This window comes from Actinia tenebrosa, unplaced genomic scaffold, assembly GCF_029948245.1.
Source record: "Actinia tenebrosa isolate PJP-AT-01 unplaced genomic scaffold, QUT_ActTen_1.0 PGA_scaffold12__29_contigs__length_12842862, whole genome shotgun sequence".
In the NCBI taxonomy this organism is placed as follows: Eukaryota; Metazoa; Cnidaria; class Anthozoa; order Actiniaria; family Actiniidae; genus Actinia; species Actinia tenebrosa.
Window position 1 is genome coordinate 7,836,108 of NW_028292572.1, and position 7,768 is coordinate 7,843,875.

Genomic DNA, 7,768 nt, shown 5'->3' on the forward strand with positions numbered 1-7,768 from the left:
GTACAATAATTAGCCTAAGTTACGTAAGATGAAAGCCAAACATTTCTTATAAGAGAAAACCGTTTCTTTCAAAAGAGACTTTAACAAGCCAATCCCTTACCATGTGATGCCCGAATTCTTAACGACGGTTTGAACTGAAAACTAAGTACGCTAAGGTCAAGCTAGCATCCCAAAAGTAGAAAAAAACAAGAGACCACAAAACTCATATCTAATTGGATTTCTGGCCTCAAACGTTTAACTGAGCAATTAGCAGTACGTATATAATTGCTAAGATCGAAACCTCATTCGTTTCAAAATCGTTTATAGAACCAGTAATGGACCTCCTGGGTTGAGTAGAGTAGCCGATAACGACCCATTTCGTACCGAGTAATCCGCTAATTTCATTTACTATCGACTAATTCTTGTTCACATTTCAAATCACTGAAAATTATTCAACTTCCAACGTGGAAATCTTTAGATATTTTTCTGTCGCTTTCCGGCTAAAAAGCTGGTTGGGCTCGTTGTTAGTTTGTAATGATATGCATTGCTGTTTTTACTTTCTGTTTAAACATATCGTTAACTCTAAGTAAATCCAACGAAAACAGTAATTAATTTAGCGAAAATTTGATATCAATGTTGGCTTTGGGCTTGTCGTAGTAAAGCCGCCGGCTTTTGAACGCCGCACGGTTTTGGAGTGCACTGCGCATGCGTGCTTTTCACTGAAGGCAATCTAAAACCTTAATTTCAATTGCGGGTGGATAAGAAAAATTCATAAATTAAAATTCAGAACTTCGCAAAGTCAAGGTTATAGAGCGTCTCTAACATACCGACTTCTAAAAGCCAGAATTTTTTTATATTGAACGGATAAAAAATTCCCATCCAAAGAGTTCGGAGAAAAGTTTAGATCAGTGACGACGAGATATCCTCCTGTGTAGTAGTGCACTCAAACAGGAACCTCGAAGCGCCTTCGAGGCTTTATATGATTATTTGTAAGCCAGACACTTTGTTTTCTATATACTATCCCTTTGCAGCTTCTACGATGCAAAGGATATTGTCAAATACTCCGACTTCAAGCTGATAGGAAAAAAGCCAACTCCCTTTTGATTTTCAAACTAAAAAGCAATTGGAGCATATAATGACCGCGGTCTTTAAAGTGGAATTAGAATATAAGCTAATCTGCTCAATACGTTTTTAAACTCGTATTTGAAATAGTTTAAACAATGAACTAAGACCCTTAAGTCAGGAGTCCGGGACACTTGCTGAGACAAAAATCCAATTTACAGGTGATTTTTCTATTGTTCGTTTTTATTACAGGCAGCGTGTTACATTAATTTTAAATAATCAAGAGTGTTTTTTAAATAATTGAATAGAGTCGTTATCTTTTTGTGGGGAATCTGGAACAACTAAAGGAGACGTGTTCTTCGCGAGGAACTAAAAAAAAAAACTAGAAGTACGCACGATTGGAGGCTTTGACAGTGCGACTTAATATTTCGCTCATACGAAATAGAGTAAATTTATTGCCATACAAATAAAGTCTTCATTTGTAAATAGATAAACCTGTAGCCTTTAGCATATGCACATTTCAACAGCTCGTACGAAATCATGTAGTAAATTTATTGCCGTAAAAATAAAATTTCAAATCATAATTAGATAAACTTCGTTATATAAGGAAACACTTATGTGGCCTGTAGTATATGTTCAGAAGCAGCCTAGGTTGTAGTATTAATTTGGCGCTCGTACGATAAGGGGTTAATTCATTGCCATAAAAATAAAATGTTGATTTATAGATAGATAAACTTTTCTTATATATAAAGACAGACTATGCACCCTACGTTTTTGAAGGGTACTAACAAAAGGCTATTTTAATTCTGAGTTGTTCTAGTATAGACTAAGAGGTGTGTTTACGGTAAGCAGAAGTTTGATCATTTTGTAACGAGAGTAAAATTCAGTTTCTAAGGGTTGGCCGTCGAATGCTCAGTACTTCAAAGACTAGACTTGAGGCTCGCGATGTGAAAAGTGAGTAATCTCGGCTTTTACCATATGGAGACATTTGAGTTTCATCTTGCTACAAGATTTTTTATGTAGATTTTGTCTCTAATGCAGCTGTGAGCGCGGCTTGCCCCGTTGAAACTTTCGAAAAATATAACATTATTCATTATATAATATATAAACATCCCACGTTTACCAATTTTCTTGATAGCAGTCGGCATTCCAAGATGGCAATGGCACAAAGTAAGACATTGAGTACGGAGAAAAAGCATCGCGCACGTACGAAGAGGCTTAAAGCTTTCGGGCAGTATTATCTCTCGTTAATCCATAGAATTAGCTCATTCTTTCTCATTTCCGTGATATCATCAACAAGCGTACGCAATTAAAAACCTTTAGAAATATGAATTATTTCAATACTTTCGTTGCAACGTAATAAAAAAATGTTTAAAAAGTAGCCGATTTTTTAATTAAGTAATTGATTCTTACCTTTCCAATTTGAAGTGAAGTGTATTTTTGTAACTGAATCAGTATACTGATAACAAGCGAAGCAAGAGTTCTCTATGAATCAATAATGACGTCCAATCTAGCCTTCGCACTACGAAAAATTGTGAAGGAATATCGCTGATAGCATATGAACGCCTATCATACTTTGATATACAGCTATAGCGATATCGTATACGCAATTGTGACAAACAAAAAACAGAGATGACTATCAGAATGACAATTATATTTCACAAACTGACTCAAGTGGATCCCTAGATGTCGGTAATCTTTTCCATTTGACCCTCTTGAAGACCAATTTAGATTAGACGTTAATTAGAGCTTATGTTTGGACAGTTTTAAGCAAAACATGCAAAACTTTTACTGGCGCTCTTGTAATACAGAAACCTTGGGCAGAACCTCTGGTGCCACTTTCTAGGGGAACAGGAGACAACTAGGTTTGCCATGGCGTCGAATATCTACGACGTAAAATACCTACCGCGTTTGACTATCTGCATGGAGCATGTTTGATGATACCAACAAATGAGAAGGCTCTTGAGTAATATGAATCATTAAAAGAGGCATTGAGATAAGGAATTGGTGCAAGACGGAGTGGTACCAGATTTGAGTCAACTGAGGACTTGAAATGAAGCTATAGACGACTTAATTTTTTTTCTTGAGAAATAAGTTGGGTCGCTGGCAGATAGCCGACAACATCATTGGACTATATACGAGATGGGACAAAGCTTCGTTCGTAAGCCTTTTCAATTCTGTCAATTATTCTAGGCTATACCCTTGTTGATCTATCCAAAGATAGCTCACTGGAAACAGATTTCTAAAGTCATTATATTCATACTCACATAAAGAGATTTGCAAATCATTGCAAGGCGGATTTGAACTTCTCTTGTGTAGACAACTCAACTGACTTTTTTCAGATAGTGAGCTTTGCCTATTTCTGATGGACAATCACACTCGCAATTAAATCGTACTTAGCTTGTTTTGATATAATCTACCCCCCTCTGAAGCTCAGAGAGTTTTTTTAATCTTATCCGGGCTTGCTCATTGGCGAGGCTCCGACTGTCAATCGATCAAGTCAGTCCGGCTTATTTCAATATTTGTTGAAATTTCTAAGAAAGTTTATCTTCGCATTAATCTTCAATGCAGTTGAAAGGTGGTTCGGAAATCCTAATTACAAATGGATTGAGCGTTGTTTTTTGAGGTCTGTTTGTGAGTTTATTATTAGACATTTTTGGATACGTGATGTTCTGTGGCAGCCGTGGTAGGGACTGAGTTAACCAATCGAAATGAGGTGAGGTGTGTTAGTCAAGACCACCTTTGGTGTTTTCAACATATGGGTATTGTTGCAATGCTATTGTTTCGTATGCGAACCAAGCACCCTTTTGTTTGCTAAACCACTCAATAACATTCGTTCGTGATTGCCAAGAAAATGCTGGAAGATTGTGGCAAAGTGGGAATTTTTGTACGCATCTTTATCGTCAACATAACTTTCCAACTCAAAATGTGTCTCAGTTTTCAGAAAGCGTCGTTTTTCCCCCATCAAATTTTAATCACATTCTTAATGAAAAACAAACACACATGTCAAACTTTTTCTGCATACTTCACTAGTATTAATACACACATCAAGTGACCTCGACTACGCCTTGCCCTAGCTAGTCTTTAACATCAAACAACGCTTGTAATCAAATGCACATTATCAAGAATTCGGAAACATTTGATAAAAAAATGACTTTTGGGTCCTTCATCGTCACATTCAGCAATCCAAAAATAGAAATATATATAATATTCTGGCTCTTTTAATTGCAAAGTTTTCACAAAGAGAGTCTATCCTCACCTGTTTGATAATCAAAATGCTTGTCTGTGGAAGAAAACGATTTCATAGCGATGACGATTCCAGCATTACTGAGGTAGTTTGTCAGTATCCACTTGTGATAATTGATTCGATGCATGGTTCTAATAGTATTATTGTTTGACTACGAAGCGTCAGTCTTGCTTAGATTCAGTTATTCTTGGCGCAGGTTGCTTTTAGATTTCGGATTTCCAGATTTGCCAAAATAGACTAGTCTAATTCAGATCTATTCTTAATGGAACAGCGATATAAAAAGTAGGGGGGGAAACGTCTGGCTCTGCACCGAGGGAGAGATATTTTGCTTGTACGTATTGCATTGATCGTATAAGCCAGGCGTCCATACCATCACATGACAATAACGACAACAACAATAAGAATAGCAGAAAAAATCAATCAACATGAACATCAGCAGCAACAACAACAGCAACAGCAGCATTTTCATAAAAAATGTTAATATGCGTGCTTCTTTATCCAATTTCTTTCGCCCAGTTTCAAAAGTTCATTAAGTTTAACTTCTAGTTCTTCTTTTTCTCTTGCCAAAATTTTGGCAATTTGAGTCTAATAATAATTTGGAATTCTATCGTTGGGGATATCGAATCAAGCACTTCAAAAAAATATTTAAAAATAAACTAAATTTTAAAAAAGCTTTTTTGATAAAGTTTAGTCAGAAGAAGCTTTTTTACTTTCTCTTTTTCTTTAGCTTATTACTTTCTTTAATTTACATCTATATACACTGTACACACATAATTTGTAATCCACTTGCTTGATTTATCATGACTAATGATGCTTTTCATTTAACTTTTTTTTATATTCAATATATGTTTATTTATTAGCCTATTTGTCACTGAAATTATTGGTATTGAAATATCATATTTGCAATTCATCGTGACACCCAAGCCACATGTACGATTTTCCTCACTATTTTTGTATTAGGCTACCTGACTACATCTCAGGTAACCTTTACTCGCTTTTCTATATCTTAATGTCAATCAACTGTAATTAGCAAACTTGGCGTAAATATGCGTAATGTTTCAAATACGAGTTGCTGTATTCTATTGGGCTTTCAAAATCCGAGTGGAATTTCAAATGCCGAGGCGTACTTTGAAATATTTCAAAGTCCGAGAAGTAGGACTTTGAAATATTTCAAAGTACTAGAACTTTGAAATGGGTGCGGTCGTATTTGATGGGGGTTTCAAACTACTGCACGTGTTACAAACAAAAAACCCTGGTTGGTCGAAGAGCTCATGAATAATTAATGAGTATAAGATTTTTTTTTGTTGTTGTTGCAACAACACTCGCAACCTGTCGTCCATACTGACAGAGCAGGGAGAGAGGTGCCAGCATACATGATTTAAAAGTTGTCGTGACCAAGAGGGACTCTAACTGTTGCTAAGTGAAGTGCACTGAACTGAAAGAATAGTCAGATCGTTAAATCTGTTATCTTGATCTTAGTCGTTGTTTTTGATTTTGAAAATATTATTTTATCATTAATTATTATTTTTGGTCCTTTTTTGTGTTGCTGTTGTTGCTAGGATTATCAGGCTTTTACTAGTTCTCATTTCTTTATTTACAAGAGATTTTGGATCGACAATTTGTAGAATATGACCATATTTTCAATCAGAACGTGGCAAAGCTCTCTCGAATGTGTCAAATTACGAGCACTTCCAACACCTATGATTTCATCTTAAATTTACCATGCAAATGGAATTACAATAAAGCAATATAAATAATGTATAAAGAATTGAAATTATTTACGTTACTATGAATATTAAATCAACGTCACTAATTACAATTTTTCTAGAAAGATACTTGCGTGTTGAGTGTTTCAAGAAAATTGTTTATATTGATAGGCGCATGCGCAGTGTGCGTCTGCATGATCATTCGTCATCTTTGCCTACTTGCTTATGTTATGTTTTTAATTTTGCTTCCTAAAAAATAATATATAAAGATGATTTTGTTGTAAAACTAAAACTTGTTTTGATACTTTCTACTTCCTGACCAAGCTAAACATTTTCTTTTGCTAAATCCGCGTGTTTTGTTTCGGAGTATCTTGTATCTTGTATCTTGCGCGGAAAGTGAAAAAAAAAAAAAGAGAAAGAAAGAAGAAAAAAAAAACCTAGATAAATCAAAATCGAACCAACTAAGCTTGCCATATTTAGTCAACCTTAATTAAATTACCGAACAAAAATGTCAGAAATACCGAGAAGATTAAAGTCGTTTAAATCTTTTTAAACAAAAATGAGGAAGTCCTAATAAAATGAGGTTTACATTCACTATATGGAAGTCCCACACGTTTCAAACATTACTGACATCCGATCTCAAATATTCTGCTATCGCGAACGAATAAATAATCCTAACTTCTATATATTGAGTTCCTGTCACTTCTACTTTGGTTGGGCAATTTTTTGTTGGCACATTTAGATTGTGATAGATGTCTTGGTTCGTTAGTGTAATTCATGATTGTGCAAATTGAAATTCTAGGAAACCTTTACTTATGATTCTAGAACAAATGAATATTGTAAGGCATCTCGTAATAGCCATCACTTTAATCGTACGACGGTCGTCAATGACTTAAAACCTGATTAAAAACCGTCATCGCTCTGTGAACTGTTTGCGGAAATGAGAATTACAATACTAACATCGTGCAGCTCTACACAAACTCCGCGTTTCCTAGTGAGACAAACGTTTTTTGTATTGGCGTTGAACACAGCATGTATCTAATGAGGCAACGCCTAGATCACTGGAGAATACTTTGAATATTTAAAGAACAATAGTTTTTTGACGCGTCTTTACCAATTACTTTCTCAATGATGGGAGAGTGGGAGAAAGAGGAAAGAGTGAGTCACAAACAGAAACTGAAACAGATTCTGAATAAGAGAGAGAGAGAGAGAGAGAGAGAGAGAGAGAGAGGGTGAAAAATATATTAAAATTACATAATTATTTTACGAATTTAAGATTTATAATCCCATACAACCCAAAGGGTCATTTGTCAAATACATATCATAGTTTTCTGTTCATTTAATTCTTAATTTTCTTCTTTTTCTGCATTTAAGACAAACAACCTAAAATTCGTAACTGTCATGGCGCAGTCAAAGCAGTAACTTAAATAAACACACGCAGTGTAAAAAAAACATATTTGCTATTAATGAAACCACTTTGTTACTACAAAAACTAATAAATGTACATTCTTTTAGCGACAACATTTCTCATCCTAATAAAACGAACTTACCTTAAGAGAATACAGCAAAATTTTTATCTTTTTTATGTGTTTCATAGCACGTAGACGTGCCTTTCAGAATAACATCAAGCAGCTATTAGATCAATCTTTCCCTTGAACTGCCTAAAAGTTATGCTTCAAAGTCTCTGTCTTGCGCGCGCGTGCTTATTGTGTTCCTCAATCATCATTTAGATTTTTTCTTGCTTCTTTAGTTACCATGACAACGGTCGTTTATC

The 7,768-nt window shown here is 35.1% G+C and overlaps 1 protein-coding gene across 3 annotated transcripts in view; it reads right to left on the reverse strand.

The window, feature by feature from the left end:
- LOC116298364 (histamine H2 receptor) overlaps nucleotides 1–7,768 on the reverse strand; it is a 54,175-nt gene extending 46,407 nt beyond the window's left edge. For 2 of the 3 annotated variants that reach the window (XM_031707164.2, XM_031710851.2), the window contains exon 1: nucleotides 7,545–7,768. The gene's annotated coding sequence lies outside the window, so the exon portion shown is untranslated. Of the gene's footprint in view, nucleotides 1–3,308; nucleotides 3,384–7,544 lie in introns of those variants that run through there. The other variant, XM_031707896.2, reaches the window with a different exon arrangement.